Source organism: Rhipicephalus sanguineus, chromosome 10 (assembly GCF_013339695.2).
Source record: "Rhipicephalus sanguineus isolate Rsan-2018 chromosome 10, BIME_Rsan_1.4, whole genome shotgun sequence".
NCBI classification, from domain to species: domain Eukaryota; kingdom Metazoa; phylum Arthropoda; class Arachnida; order Ixodida; family Ixodidae; genus Rhipicephalus; species Rhipicephalus sanguineus.
This window is the reverse complement of record NC_051185.1, coordinates 58,702,738-58,719,617: the sequence shown is the minus strand read 5'-3', so window position 1 is coordinate 58,719,617 and position 16,880 is coordinate 58,702,738.

Here is a 16,880-nt window from a genome sequence, read left to right as displayed (position 1 = left end):
GTGTATTCATTGCGCTCGTTAGCTCAAAAATTGTCAAACCTGGTGAGGGGCCCTTTAAATGGCGGTAATCAACGCACATTCTCATCGTACCGTCTTTCTTCGAAACGCACACAACCGGGTGCGCAAAGCTGCTTTCGATGGGGTAAATCAAGCCCCAATCCTTCAACTCGGATACTTGTCTTTCCACTTCCGCTCTCAGCGCTACCGGCACACGGTAGGGGTAGGACTTCGCTGGCGTCGTGCCCGGAAGCAGGGTAATTTTGTGTTTACCCCTTTAGACATCCCAGGCTTTTCTGAAAAGGTATGCTCATACTTCTTCAATACTTTACTCAATTCCTGTGCCTGCGTTTTCGACAGGTCTGTACTTTCCTGGAGCACCGTAAGTATGTCACTGCCTCTCCTCTTACGCCCCGGAATTGTTTCCACCTGGCCGAACTCTTCGACTGTCTCAAACACTACAGCCGCGTTATGTACCCGGACGTAGTACTTCCTGAGGTGATTGGCGTGCACCCATTTTTCCGCACCCTCCGGGAACCTGACGATATAGCTGTCTTGCCGCACCTGCTGCACCACTTCCGCAGGTCCATTCCACCTCGGCTGCATCTTTCCCACATGTCCTGTCTCAAGAACCAGCACCTCCACCCCCGCGTCAAACTCTTTTGGCCTGGCTCGAAGGTTATACTTCTCAGTGTACATCTGCTGTATTCGTTCCGCGTGGCTGTCAACAGCACGCACTGCTTCTGTTATTCGCGCACGGAGCTCCGTCAAATATGCAGTTGCACTTTTATTTAGGCCTATTGGCAGCTGCCAATCTCCCGTCCAGCTTTTCTGTAGTATGTTTAATGGTCCTTGGGCCAAGCGACCATACATTAGCTCAAACGGTACCACGCCTGTTATCTCCTGAGGGATCTCGCGATACGCCCACAGGCACACATGTATATAGCGGTCTCAATCTCGCGCAATACTGTGTATAACATGTCTCCAGCATCGCCTTAAATGTTCCGTTCCACCCGTTACTCTGTGGGTGCTCTGGCGTTCAAAACCGTACCTCCACCCCCAGTCTTTCTGTCAGCTCCTTAGTCAACGCTGCAGTAAAGTTCGTGCCCTAATCACTGCGTATAAGTTCAGGGACCCCATACTGCGAGCAAATATCTAGCAGCGCCTGACGAGTTGCACTCGCGGTCAAAGCTCGAAGCGGAATGACTTCGGGCCACCTCGTGCATAAGTCAATCATGCACAAAGCGTACTTGTGGCTGCGTGAAGATGCAGGCTCTATGGGACCGATACAGTCGATGTATACCACCTGAAATGGTGTTTGCGGTCGTGTGAGAGGAGTGATTGGCACTTGATCGGCCACCTTTCTACTCGCGAACTTGTGGCAGGTAAGGCAAGATTGACAATTCTTTTTGATGTCCGCCGGCATTGTTGGTCAAAAGAATGCACTACGAACGCGCTCTTTTGTTTTCTTTCCTGAAAAATGGCCACTGCAAGGTGCTTCATGAGCGAGCTCCAGCACTTCTCTGCGACGTCTTTCAGGTAAAACAAGTTGATAACACTGCCTACCGCTCAAGAGTTCCCGGTGGAACAATAACCCACCCTCTATGAACCTTCCGTGTGTACCCTCACGCGCCTGCTCCCATGGCAATCACAGGGAGCTGTCCTCCCGTTGCTCTTTTGCGAACATCTCATTACCCACCTCATTCGTCGTTACTTGTCCTCTGTTGTAGACCCTGTTCGCGACCCTATTGAATCTGACCGGTGCTCCGACGTCTTCTGAGCACTCACTTCATCTTCGTGATCAATTTCCTCAGCGGCATTCCGCTCCGCCCTCACAATATGAATCACCTGTTGCCGCGAGTTTCTTTGAATCTGCTCAAGCTTCTCTAGCGTGTCCGGCGTTAAGAGGGCGTCTGCTCCTTCCGTGAGTTTTTCAGTAACCGCGCACAGTTCTATCAGCTCCAAAGTAGTATCTCCCACTGGAATGGGCAGTGCGAAAGGGACGTACATCAAATCAGCGGGGACCAGCCTGCCCGAATGTTCCCCTCAGTCGCACTTTCTCTACTCCCTGGAGTTTCGCTACTTCCGGAACTAACTCTCGCCTGATCACTGTTATGTCTGCTCCTGAATCTAAGCACGCGTTAAACCTGCGCCTCGCACTTACCAACTCTATCAATGTTAAGCTCGACCTACCAGACGTGCCCTTTTCGGTTGTTATGCTCTCCGCCGCCGGTTCACATGCCGCCCTCGCAGCGAGCCTCTCCTTAGTGAAACGATTTTGTCCCTGCTCCGTGGCCGGAGTTGTCATTTGTGAGCATTGCCACTGATAGTGCCCGTTCTCGCCACATGCATAGTATCGGACACCCATTCCCTCATTTCCCTGCAATGACCTGTCTGTCGCGCGGCGATTGAACACTTCGCCATTCTTCGAGCTACCCGTGACTGTTTTACTCGACTTTCTAGTAACCGTACTTTCGTCATATTTCTGTGCTAGCTTCGCCAGGTCGTGAGGTCTCAGCCATTCTGCCGTCTCATGCTGTAGCACATACGCACGCATGTCTTCCCGCATCAGCTGCTTGACTCGGTATGAAATAAGCAATGCCCGCAGCTCCTGAACATTACTAATCTCTCTACTGCGGAGATAATAATCTAGTAAAATCTCGAGCCTGGTGGCGAACTGCCCTCACGTCTCATCTCCATTTCCGGCAGGCATAGAGGCGGCGCTTGTACTCCTCAGGGGTGAGCTTTAATTCATGCAGGCTAAGGTCGCGAACCTCCTGGTACGAAAGTACTCGGTCATCAGCCCGATTTGCCACCAATGTGCGGCTATTTTCGTTCAAGAACAGCACAGTGATAGCGCCTTGTACCTCGTCAGGGATCTCGCAGCTTCTCAGCGTGTTTTCAGCGCTCCGAAGCCACGCCGGCACCAGCTCATCAGTAACCGGCATTGGCAGAAGAACTGCTCGCAACTGATCCGCGTACTGCGCCAAACCGCGCCTGTCGCTTCGCCCAACTTCATTGCTCGTGTGCGATTGAAGCTTCAATTTTGCAGCTCGATTTGGAGCTTTAGCGCTTCTATTTCCAGCTCCTTTACACGAACTTGTACAGCTGGATCGGCGCTTTCTACAGCACGCACGTCTGCGCTATCAGTATCTACCGATGCCTCATCACGATCTAGCTCGTGGTTCTCACTAGTCCTATCTGCCCTCTGACTTCTGGTCACCCTAGTCGCCATGGTGCTCCCGGAAAAAACAGAACAGGGGCCCACCTGTGATTTCTGTCGGTAGCTGCGTCGCCACGCTGGCTCCTCGTCGAGGTCTCAGTCAGCAGATCATGGGAGCCGCTTTCCGATGTACTTGGATGTGTTCGCGCCGTCCAGTCTCTGCCTTCTTGGTTGGGACGACGGCTTGTCGTGCGATGCCTCTCGCAGTCCTCGTCGCTCCAGCAGCCTCCAGCCGCTCCGGGTGAGGTGACAATGTCCGGGGAGAGGACGCTGCCGATCTTGATTGCAGCTCAGTTGATTGCCGCACTCGGTGTTGTGTCACGTTCAGCCTTCTCGAGCTGCATACTTGCATGCACCGTTCCGAGGTACCTTTTCTTTCGATTCTTCGCCCCACTTTTCTTTGCTTAGGTTTATGTGTGTATACACAGGACTTCAGGATGTCTCATTGTCCTCCGGGAAGCCGCTGCGTCATCCTGTCGACTGCGCCAGTTAAGATTTGGTCGATGGAGGTGATCCCGATGGTTCGGATGATCGTGGCGACACGTTGAAGGATTGGACAGGCCCCGTTGCTCAGATCTTGACAAACTTGAGTTTATTTACACACACTGACACTTGTTGACAAAACAAGGGCCGGGGCGGCCACTGAACACCTCCCGCGACAACAGCGTGACCTCTGTCCCCTCCTCAACCTATCCGTCCAGCACCAAGCTCTCCTCCCTTTTCTCCTGTTTCCTCCTTTAAATCCCCCCTGTCTCGTCTGAGACCGCCTTATGGGACCAACCCTTTTCGATGCTCCACCAATGATGCAAAGAACTTTTTTTCTCTCGGAGACGTGTCTCCGCCTCCACGTTCGCACGCTTTGCTGCCCTCACTATGCAGCAAACCAACTAAAGACGTCATCAAACACATATACAGTCTAAGTACACTGAAATACACCACACCAACATGCCTAGTTTACATTGCCGTCTCGAGCCTTGTCTGCGACAAGGTGCCGCCGCCTGTTGCAATTACCGCAAAACCACGTCGGTGCTCATTCAGTGAGGACCGTCGCGACGGTGACACATTGTTTACGTTGTCAGTCTCCGTGAGACCGCTTCCGCCGCACGGGTGACTCCGCCGCGAAAGGAGCGGTCGAAAAAAGGTCACGGGGTTCGGCTACAAAGGCGCGGGTAGGGGCGAACGGCCTAATGGCCCGTCTGAGCGGCCGCTTTTCATCAAGGCGTCCCCTTTCCGTCGGGCGCCGTCTACCGATTAGCCATCGTTGACCCGCACCGGTGAAATCTTCCCCCGAACATAACTACTGGTATAGAGCATCGCGGGAAAAAGAAGGAAAGACCGAGCCGACCAAACCAAAGAACAGATCGCCATTTTCTTCCAACTGGTTTTCATTGCCAGATTGCTTCAAAGACATAGTCCTGCCCAAGCAAACAATAACTCCTGAGTGTCACTCCAAAGGGAGACTGCGCATCACATCGTTGCATAACAGATATCAATGTTTCATAATTGGTTTGGCTGAGAAACATCATTTTATGTGCTGATAGGGCCAAAAGAAATAATGAAAAGGAGGAGAGCCTATGAGGACACTACAACGTCATGCCAATAGCACTGTCCAAGTACTACATACCAACATTTTTAGTGAACATCAAGATCTGTAGTTCAATCCGCTTCTTCTAAGAAACAGTTTCAAGGCCCTCATAGCAACTAGTGTTGAAGTCCGTATAGGCCCGGGCCTTAGAATTTTAATGCGACAGAGTTAACAGCCCGTGTCGCAGAAATTCTGGTGTCGGCGTCGACATCGTTGCTTGTGAACTAAAAATGAGCTTGCCCGTGAGTGGAAAATTGCGATGGATGCAAATAATAAAAATCATGGATCCGAGCTGCAATCGAACCCAGGTCTTCTGCGGGGCATTCAGGTGTTCTATCACATAGCCACCCTAGTGCTTAGAACTGTTTCAGAAAAATACCCTATACAGGCATCATGTAGTACGAGGAGTCGCGTTAAATAATCTAATATTGTGTGATTCTTTATAGAGGAAAGACCATGAATTTGGTGATTCTTTCATGATAAACGGGAGACGTAAGGCAGCTGTAGTTGATGAAATGCGTGGAACATTTTCAGTTGAATTGTGGCAGGTATTGGTGGAATTATTAACACGGTGGTTGAGCTTCTTGTTATAATTGAACTCTCGTTGTAGATATGGATGTGACCACCGTTCACCTCGTGTAAATAGAGTAATTTGAACTGTTCGAGGGCAACCGATCATATTCCAGCTTTATTCGTGATGTATTTCAAGACGCACTTCAGCTTCGTATAGGCCCCGTAAAGGCCAGAATGGTCTTGGTGCAGGCGTATAATTGAGGGTAATGAAGCATGACTGGCAACAGTAATGCGGCTGATTGTTGTATGCGGCCTCTCTTCAGGTAATGATGATTGTGGAAAAGTATCTGAGCAACATGTCGACGCCCCGAGGGAATCAGTGGCTATTTACGTTGACATAGGGTGATCAGCTATAACAATTGTTGCCGCTGTAGACGTCTACTTCGGAAGACCGAGGCATGTCCTCAGAGCTTTACCTTACAGTCACTGGAGTGCATGCAAATTTGTTTTTCAAGTAGTTCCCATCCCAGAGAGGCTATATCTCGCAAAACCGAGAAATAAGCATTGTAATGCTGCAGAATTGACCGTATGGCATTAGAGATTGTTCGAATCTGGCATTGAGTAGCTGTAACCGTGATTTGTAGGCTCCATATTCCAAGACATCAGACATCATCATCTACATTCTCGGAAGTCACACTACAAAGGAGATTGCCCTCGCCTCCTTTCTCTGCCCCTTCTTTCCGAGTTGTTCCACTTTGTGCTTGTCAATAAATCAGGAGTTCCGCACAGCGCATCAGATTGTCTGTCAAGACCATCTCCCGCACTTTCAGAGAAAGGCCAAATCTTTGCAGAATACTATCCATCACTGTAATATCGTGGTGACCTCGTTGAGGGACAGTGGCAGGACCATTCTACGTTAACACGCTGCGTCAGGCACGAAGGCGCAGCAGAAATGTTCACCCACGAAATTCGCGACGCAGCATGAATACCCGTTCAACAGTCCAGTTCTACTCTGATTTCCTTTCCAGCTGGAAGCTGAGGCTCTTCGCTAAATGCACAAAGGAAGATACGGTGTCTGCGTTTTCGTCAGGCGAACAACTAAAGCCCTAAGGTCAAAGTAGTAGTGGACATAATAACTCAGTAGAACGTAGACAGTACATGAGTCACTCTGACCTACGTCAGACGGTGAAAATGTCAACATGGACGCATTGCTGTTTACTCCAACAAATAGAACAAATACAACAAATAGAAGTCTGCAGCCCCGTTATTACAATTGCGATGGGCGTGAGAGCGTGTTTAAAGACAACAAGGGGATACAAACATATTAATCGTGGCCATTGACTACCTCACTAAGTTTGTACATGCAAAGCCAAAATGGCTGCGATTGTTCAGAAGGTCACTCAACGAAAGATCACTCTGAAACTTGGGGGCCCATGGATAGCACATCGCGGCGCTAAAACGATGGAGCAGTCTACCCAAAACTACTTAAAACGTAGATGACTCACACACGTTGCCATCACAACATACCATAACAGAAAACAGCATGTGAGGCGTGGCGAATAACATCATGAAAGAAATTACTGTTGTGACTATATACTGCTGGACGAGGGCAGTGGGCTAAGTTAATCCCCTATACTGCTTTCGGCAAACCCGGGTATGAATACAGTTTCGTTGAAGTACATTTTTCATGGTCAGTGGCGGCGCTGCCACTAGAAATGTTATAGCTGCCTATAAATTCGCGAACTGAAAGCTAGTGCTCGGTATCGCGCGGACGAATATCGCAGTAAAATGAATTGTGCTACTCTTCAAGGGTTTACTGTGCGTTGGGAGATCGACCAAAATGTACATTGTACTTCACGAAGCAAATGACACACCATCTCTCATGAACTACAACATTGAAATTGCACTAGGAATGAAAACTGGCGTTGTGCATGCAGAAGTTGTTTTTTGAAATGTGGCGAGGTGCTGACATTCATTTCTGCGCGCACGAAAATGCAATGAGGAGGTTTGTGTTTGTAAATATTTGTTTGGCTGCACTTCAAGTGAACCAACTGAATTGTTTTGTGAGTTACTGTTGCGCTGTACTTTTGGTATATTGTTGGCGTTCAGTGAGAGTCGAGATGACTACCGTTAAGATCCCGGCAAATTGTTACACGGCCGGTAGCGGCTGTGTTAGCCCGCCTTGAAGACAGGGGCCCCTGTCCGAACAGTGAATACTAGAATGTCGACCGGAACTATCGTCGCACCGGAAGTCTACTGAAGTCTTATTGAACTTTTTTTCGTGGCAGTGGCCTATTAGATATGCAATGGTACTCCCGCTCCCCCGTTTCTCCTTTTTTTTGTATGTTATCTCGCTCCTGCTCTTTCCGTCTTTCTTTCCCTTTCCCCCTCCCACTAGTGTAGGGTAGCAAACCGGATGTAATAATTATAGTTGACCTCCCTGCCTTTCCCTCCTTTTATCTCTCTCTCTGGTGGCAAGTGGACTCAGATAACGTTCTGTGCCTGTCTTATGTTATTGGCGCGAAAAAAAAACAAAAAGCTCGGGAAATTTCGACGCCAGGCTCGCACACATGAGGTCTGCCATAAGAAATAGTAAGCATTCGGTGCCCTTGTTCTCATGGATTTCTAGTGTATCTCATGTGGCCCCTGGACTCATAGGCAAACGACGGCAACATCGACGTGGCACATTTGCTCTAATAGCCAGTATGCCTTTTTAGCTCGGCCTCCAACATGTAACTATCGCAACGAAACAAAGGCCTTAGCGGCATGTGCAGTCATTCACCAGATGTTCGCCGTGGCAAATTCAGTCATACAACTTTGTATAAGCTGGGAAAATGAGTACATGCGCGTCTAGCTCGTCTATTCGTGTGGTAAAACTAAAGGTAGCCTAATAAATGCCCTTGAAAAAATATTTATACGTCACAGTCCCCTCGCTCTTTATAGAAATAGCAGCTATGGATAATAAATAAACACCCTATATACACATCTCACGAGATACATTGGGTAGCTATCGGTTGGCTTTGGCAATCACATTAGGACATTTACGCTCAGCTTCTCCTGCGAAATCCGTTGACATTAACATCTAACGAACGTCATCTTTATTTCTCCGTCTTCCTTCGGCCAGTTCTTCCCACCCGCTCTTCTTCAATGCCAATTCGAACGTTTCGATGCGTGCCCTGAACTTTACAATACATAATTATGCCACGGATGCTCAAGCTGAGCTTTCCAGAAAATTACTGATTGCAGCCGTATGTAATTCTCACGTGGCGTCAACCAAAATCATTTTTATTAGCACGAGGCGCGAGTGACACTCGCGTTTCACTTCCAAGAATATCAGATCGAGCACTTACTTTCGCTTTTCCGAGTAATCGGGAAAAAATCTTCTAAAAACTGAAATCGACAGTCCCGATTCAAGTTTAGAGTTATATCGGATGCATATGATATCGAAGCATTACTTTACTTAAGATAAGGGCCCATCAACTGTCACGATAATAATGAAAACTAATGGATTCAGCTCATTGAAAGATTGTGAGCAGCTTTGATCATTGCGTCACCTGGTGGAGCAGATCTCAACCACGCGCTTCTTTCAACGTGGCCTTCAAGATCCTCCTCGGCAACGAACGAAACAGTTAAACCAAAGAATACGCCAGGGCGCAATAAAGCGGGCGTGCGAGAACCATTAACAGACATCTAAGTCAAGGATTAGGATAGCCTCCAGAATTTTTTTTCTTCTATTGAAACAGTTTTGCCTACGTGTCCTGTATGGCCCAGCCTTCTCTTCATTTACGTGAGGAGAGTAAGGAATATTTTTCTTATGAGTGACAAGCGACTTCGCACGCACGTACTCCTTTCTTTATCTAAAAATAACGCGTAAACATGTAAAAAGTACAAGTACGCACTTGAAGGCATTTTTCACGAACGAGTGCTACGATGCACTCCTCGAAAAATGCCGTACAGATACTGACGTCACACACATCTCTCCGCGTCAAGTCGCCAGATGTCACAGCTTTGGAAGGGACACAAAGGGTACAGAAAATTCACATCGTGCGTCATTAGCTTTGAAGCAACTTACCGTGAAATGTTTTGAGTTCAGAGAAATACCGCTGCTCCGTTTCGCCGGAAACATCTGTTCGTAAATAGGGTGACGCGTACGTTGTGTTTATTTAAAGGTCTAAACCTTTTACAGATTAACCAGCAACTTGTGTGTCCTGTCTTACGGCTGTCTGAGTTCTCTGAGTATTCGGCGCAGGCTCCGGAAGGAAAGCTGCTGAGTACGGCATATTTGTTTATTCTCTCTTTCGTCCGCAAAATTTTCGAGACAAGGAAGAAACTTTCTCAAATGCAAGGAGCTTTATCATTATAACTTGCCTAATTCGTGGCTTTCATTGCGTTTTCTTGCTTGCGGTAGAAAACACTTTCTCAGAATCACTGAGAGCCCCATATATCTTTACAAAAATAGTCCTTAAATATTTCGACAACTCTAGATGCAGGTCACAATATTTAAGAACGGTTATCTAAACACGCACAATGCTCACAGACAGACATATAAAAAATTAGAGGTGAAATCTACGAAGAACAAATAAACTATGTACGCCATTATTATTCCAGTCAGAATCTCGTTGTGTTCTACGCAGAGGAATCGGGATAATTTCGAAATGAACAACGTACGTCAAGTTATATAATTTCCCAAACAGTAAATCACATTGTTCTAACTATGTCAAATTGTTTATGTAATCATTATGAACGTCCTTCGTAAAAGCATGCGAAACCAATATGAATGTTTGTTGTCAGCTTCTCAATATTTGCTCAACTATTTAAAAGTCTGTGTTTTGATTTCTAAATAATTGATGATTTCGAGTTTTTTCACACGTTCCGGTTATTTGAAGTGCAATGCATGCCTTTTTATATTTAATGTTATCCCGGCCGTGGCGGCTGGATTTTCGATGGCGGCGAAAATGTTTGAGGCCCGTGTACTTAGATTTAGGTGCACGTTAAAGAACCCAGGCGGTCGAAATTTCCGGAGCCCTCCACTACGGCGTCACTGATATTCATATCGTAGTTTTCGGGCGTTAAACCCCAGATAAAAAAATTAATGTTCTCGCTCTGTTATTTAGCTTCTTTATAATTGCGGCCAATTTGTGGTTATTTTGTATGCATGCCACCATGTTTATTGCAGCATTGGGCTGTTTTTTTCCGGTACACAGGATTTCCGTCACATGTTTCACATAATGTTATATCAAGTTAAAATCATATCAGGAACCGGTGAACGGTAACAGCAGCTTTTTCCAGGCCTAGCAGACCTTTGCTTATTTCTCCTTTTCCGCAAAATAAAACTTTCAACTTCAATCTGGCAATCCTACGCTGTCGCGAAATCTAACCTTAAAAAACTGTCACGAAAGCCGCCATTTGTATACCGAAAGGACTTCCTGGTTTCATAGTTTGTGTTATATGTTTAAATGTCTCGTCCGACTTCAAAAAACTCATTCAGGTTGGAGAGAACGCGACTTTTAAATATGACGACGAACTACTCCTCACAGTCTTCTGTTGTGATTAGTTAGTTTTTAGCTCACAATGTGCTAAACAACACCAGGGTGCTGTTTTACACTAGTCAACTGCAAGCAGTTTTTTTCCGCCTGTTAACCAGCAAGCATGTATCTGGCGTCTTTATATTAGTCGCATGCTAAAGGATACCGCGCCATGAACTGGAATCTTTGGCAGTGGCGCCCGAAATATTACTGCAGTGCTGGATACGCAAAAGAAGCCGCCAAGTTTACAGACGCTGTCCTTGTGCAAACCACCCTTTGTGTATGTTCATGCGTGCGTTTGTATGTGTAAGTGTATATGTACAATGCTAAATTTAAAAAAAAAGGGAGGGTTTGAACCCCCACTCGCTGAATACGCCAATTTCACTGTGACTCACACACATAGTGGGGAATTGGATGGTTTCATATTCGATGGTTTTATATAGAACTTGACAATACGACTCCAAAGTTTATTGGCAAGATTATCCAGAAAGAGAGGTACAAATCAACTGCGAGAAGTCTAATGACATCATTACTCTGGATCATATGCTTTGGCGGTGTCCCGTGACTTCCACAGACTGTGACAACGAAAGCGACTGGTGGCGACGAGTCCTTCACAGTGGAGTTCTCTAAGATGAAGTACAGATCGTCGAGAGCCTTACTGTCCCGACGTGGGATACGCGTGCGTCAATCTAAGGGTTGATATTGAGGACCTGATTATAGTTCATCATATTGCCACGCTCACTTCTTTTTGTATTTCTATGTAAACGGTCCCCCCCCCCCCCGTCACACATATGGCCACTGCCTTTATCAAATAGCGCCCGTGTGTCTGGGGACATTCTAGATTATTTAAGGATCTTCTGATAGGCTTGAGAGCGCAAACGCGAACAGTTGAGTTTGTCTTGGAAGTAGCACGGCCACCAGCGATAAGACTCGAATGTTTGATGCCGCATGTATAAATGCCGACGCGCCTAAACCGCAGATCAGAATATCGACGCCCGACGCCTGTTTCGCCGCTATCAGTGTACAGCGTGCTATTGCTTGTAGTGTGGCTTTTCGTCTCCCGGGCACAGGTTCGCCCAAATAAGAAGTTTCGTCTTGGACACGCCTACTGCTGCCTTCGTCAACGTCACAAGCACGTGACAATAGCATACCATACGGTCATTTATAGAATAGAAAACGTACGGATTAAACGGGAAATTTAGGAAGCACTCCTACCTTCTTATCTTTGTCTCTGCTACGAAACGTAACAATATCAACGCGATAGCATTAAAGAGCTGGTTTCACAGAAATGCCGCACTGTCGGCGTCGGCATCGTTGGTTCTGAGCGAAAAATTAAAATAGATGCAATTAAATATCTTCGGTTTGACTGCGAATCGAACCCAGGTCTCTTGCGTGGCAAGCAGCTGTTCTACCGCAGAGCCATTCCGGCGCTTGAATCGGCTCGAAAAAAAAAATGCATCTCTGACAGGTGCTCTATAGTGCGAGGAGACACGTTAAGGCATCTAATATTGCGTGAAAGAAGCGTAGAATCGCATCAGGAGTCAAAACATGTGAATTGCACAACGGGTTGGTGGTTTAAAGGCCGACCTATTACGACGCGCTTAGGCGTAATTAACTATAATCAGCAGCAGCAGCAGCAGCAGCAGCAGCATCAACAAAGTGTGCAGCTGCGTAGGTGCGCGTGTTGCCTTACGGACGCGTAGTGGGTCCTTCGACAATTCGCAAAAGGAAGAATTGTGGCATGTGGGTACTTCTCAACTATACTTGCAGTAGGCATTCTAGGATTGCTTGAAACGGTCAATGTTACACGCACATATATTCCTTACTTGCGGCACGGTTGGGGTGTTCATCGAGAAGAGAAGGCAGGCTAGCGATACAGAACTAATATTGTGGTAGCGCAAAGTTCAGAAAAGAAAGGAAACAGAAGATGCAGAGGAAAAAGGAAGACGTTCGGTACCACATTAATTTCATTATTCTAATTTCTAGTTAGGATGAGAAGTCTGGGCTTAATGTAGAAATAATTATTGCACTTGTCCTTTTTTTATGTTTGCTTGTCTTTTGTGTTAACTCAGTAGTTATAACTTTAAATCTTCATAGTGTGAGCACAATATTCAAAGCAATCGTCCTTCATCTTCTTCACCTGTATATAATCATCATCACTGGGAGCGTCTTCCTCGTTCGTAGAATTGGTCAGGCGGCCCTGCTGAATAAAAGGCGTCGAGTCCTCGACATTGCTGCTGTCTTTCAATATCTACAATTCTTGGCCAATCCCCATTGTGGGTATGAGCCATGTGTAGAGGCACATCATCATCATCATCATCATCATCATCATCATCATCATCATCATCATCATCATCTTTCCTCTCCCTCTTCTGCTTCCTTTCTTTTTCGAATTTGGTGCAACTCGACCAAGAAGTTATCCTGTGGCGATAGAGAAGGCGATGCGAATGGGGTCACATTACGCTATCGCGTTCAACTCTTGAAGGCGAAGCTCAAGCGTCCTCCAAGTTTTTGCTGCGCGCTTATAATAGTTTCAGTTGTCACTCAGAGCATGGCTTTCGAGTTGAAAATCAGCGATAAAACGGCAGGACGAAGAAGGACACAGGCCACAGCGCTGTGGTCTATCGGAGGCCATGGTCAGTGCTTTTTGTGTGCGTTTCTTCTATTCGCTTCGTGAACTCTCTGTGGACTCTGTTTTCTCGTTTACGAGCAAAAGTCGTATACGTAGTTGAAGGTGCATACAAGAGTCACAATTTACTGCGGGTCCAGGTGGGTCAAATAGATTGAGGTCATGCCTTGCAAGTTGACTATATAGGTGAGTGTCAGTAATGAATATGAAACTATCTGGTCGTGACAATCTCAACCTTTCAGCTTGGAATTTGTCCTAAAAGCCAGCACTTCGTGTCACATGAACCAATGGAACAGCTACACGGGGGATGGGGGGGGGGGGGAGTTATTTTTGAACTGTCCATTTAATGGACTGTCTATTTCGGCCGCCGTCGATTGGCCGGACCTTGACGACCAGTGTGCACGCTGTTTCCAGTTCTTCTGCGACGTCATTTTGACGTAACGGAGCTTCCACAACTCTCGACAAAACTGAGAAAAACGAAACGCGCTTACAACCGCTGCGTAGCGATTGTAAGCGTACTTACGACCGCTACATAGCAATGCGCTTCATGCGGTGAACGCAGCCTCCCGAGATCCGCTCTTGGCCGCTCGAATCTCGGAGGCCTTCCTTTAACTCTGATTCGGTGATCGCGTTAGCCCTCGAATAAGGTTTAACGTGACCTCCCGTGAAACGCACCTTCGCGATTACGTCATGGCTTGCGGCTTTTTGTAGCAACTGAACGCGCTCTGACGACGTCAGGCCGAGGTGGACATGTCCACTAGTTACACAGTGCCAGAATAGCTCCCCTAATGAAATAAATGTGGTGCCTTCGCAGTTTTTGCAGTCTTTATCTAACTGAACAAAGTGTACAGCACAACTGAGCCTGACGTCATGGTTACAAAGGCAGAGAGACCGTCAGTATTCTCTCCCAATGCTAAAAGGTTACCTTCTGTTCAAAACCAAAGTGAGTAAGAATCAAAACTAAATCACTGGTATCATTGTAGAAAATCTGGACTACCGGGATCTTCTGCAAACTTGTGGAGCATCCAAATTTCGGAAGCGTTAGGCTCAACAAAGCTGATATAGAGTAAGTGCAAGCCATTGTGTATATAATGTGTGTGTGTATGTATGTAGCTGTAGCCGACAATAATCTAAGCAGATTTCTCGAAACAAATATATGTCTCTCAAATCGCAGCACAAAACACCAGCGGCTATCACAGGACACGTTTTTACTTATGAAAAATAAGATACTGTCCACTGTCTTTAGATAAACGAATGAATTGTTTTTGAGAAAATTACAACCCGTTTACTATTGATGGCTGATAAATGTGTAAAAAGTTTGATTTAAAAGACTAAGTGCACTGAAGACGACCTGTAAGCATCGCGTTTCATAGTTTTAATATTACGCACGGGATATAATAATTTTATACCTGATAAAATGAGTTCTGTACTTACCTACTTATTTCAACAAGACGTTCCTTTCAGTGGACTTGCAGCACTACAGAGTAGTACTCTGTTGGCGGAAATCTGAATCTCGAGTTTTTTTCTTATACCGGTTCAGCCCCTGTACTCGAAAATGTCAAGTGCGAATTAAAAGGGAGATGTGGTTGTGCTTTCGCATACTTGAAAGTTCGTTAGTTGGACGGAACTATTAGTTCAACTATATAATTTAAATTTTCATCTGTAGTCTGACACATTCTAAGAACTCGCAGTGCGTTGAACAACGAACAAGCTTGATTCGTTTAAAAAATAACGGGGTTGAAACAGGATCTGTAAATTTTGGTGGTTAATATGACTTTCTTTTACCAAGAAGTGTGTCTAGAAATAAGAGCAGCTCACTTCTTTTTCTGCGTCCTTGCCGTTAACGACATATCTGGGGACGTTTTGATCGTGAACAAACCATTTGTTTATCGCCTTCCATAGCCTCCAAACTTCCGCGTACGTCTTTTGCACTGACTTCGGCCTCCGCTACGTCTGTTGCTTGCTCCACCGTGATTGACGACTTGCCCCTCAATGAAAAGATGGAAAGTTTGCTGCAGTGTGTTGACACGTTTACTTTATTTATTGTTCTTTACCCTTGGCCGTAAAACGAAATCTTTTCATTTTGAAGTTTCCAGCACCGAATCACACGCTCTAAGTCACCACATGCAATGTGTCCGTAATCATTCAAAATTTTGAATGATTGTGGGCATTTCAACTGTCTTTTCAACTGTTTTACTGCCTAAAATTTCATAATTTTAGGCAGTAATCAGTGCGCGCGTTTGTTTTTCTAATCAAAAACACTCACGTCTCCGGCTATTCCTATACCCATAAAAACGTGCCGTGGTGGAACACGATTAAAGCAGTAATGTCGAAAGTTGGGCGAGTTGGTGATAGTTCATGATTATATATGAAGCAGCGCACGACGACAGGCACCCTTTCGTTCCTTTTGTGCCTGTCGTCGTGCGCTGCTTCATATATAATCATGAACGATTAAAGCAAGTTTGTCGAGCGATAGCTCGGTTTTGTTTGCTTTGGGAAAGGACGAAACATTCTTGGATTTCAAGCTCTATTGCTTGGGTGATCGTATTTGGCTTGCCGTTTTCGATGTTACCGGCGAAAGTCATCGTCTGCCTCACGGCTCGACGTCCCCGCCCCTTCTTGTTCCTTTCTGCCTGGTTCCTTCCTGCCAGACAGCCGCTTTTGTAGCACCAACTAGCGCATCTACAATTGCTTTACAAGACAACACACAGACGCTGCTCGGTGCCGTCGGCGCTCTCGGTGATAACGCGCCGCACAGGTGTTTCGCTGAAGCGTTTTGGCCGGCGTAGAGACGACACGCAAGGCGCGTGCCGCGAAGTACTTGATCAAAGCCCTGATACGGTGGAGAAACGTCGGTCCGAACTCACCGGCGAGAACTTTGCGCCATCTCACAGGCAGCTTTTGTAGCTTGTGCGACGCTGACGCAGCCCAGAGACGCCGGCATGACTTCGGCTGAGATTGAAGATCAGATTCACGGAACGGAGTGTTTTCTGGGTTTGTACCTGGAGGAGTTGAACTATCGCTCTAAGAACAGGTTAGGAGAGGAAAGGCCATTGATTTCCTTCAGGAGCATGAGGTACTGTGAGCACAGCAGCTGTGCTATGCCCAGCCCATACTCGGGTGACATGTAATTTCACTTAATAAATTATTAGTTATTACGTTTCAAACTTTTTTTCATCTGAATCTGTCCTGGATGTTTGTCTAAGTTGTATTATTTGAGCACATTTTCTTTGTCGCGACATTCTGTAATCCAAACTGTTTATTTGAAGGCAATTTTCGTGAGAGAGAGTGTAAAACAGCGTATTTTTCAGTCTATTTTGTCTTTCTGAGTTTGATGGGCATCTTTCTAGCAAACTCGGAAAATACATCTTCAAGTTAGCATAAACTTTACACCATGTCACTTAATAG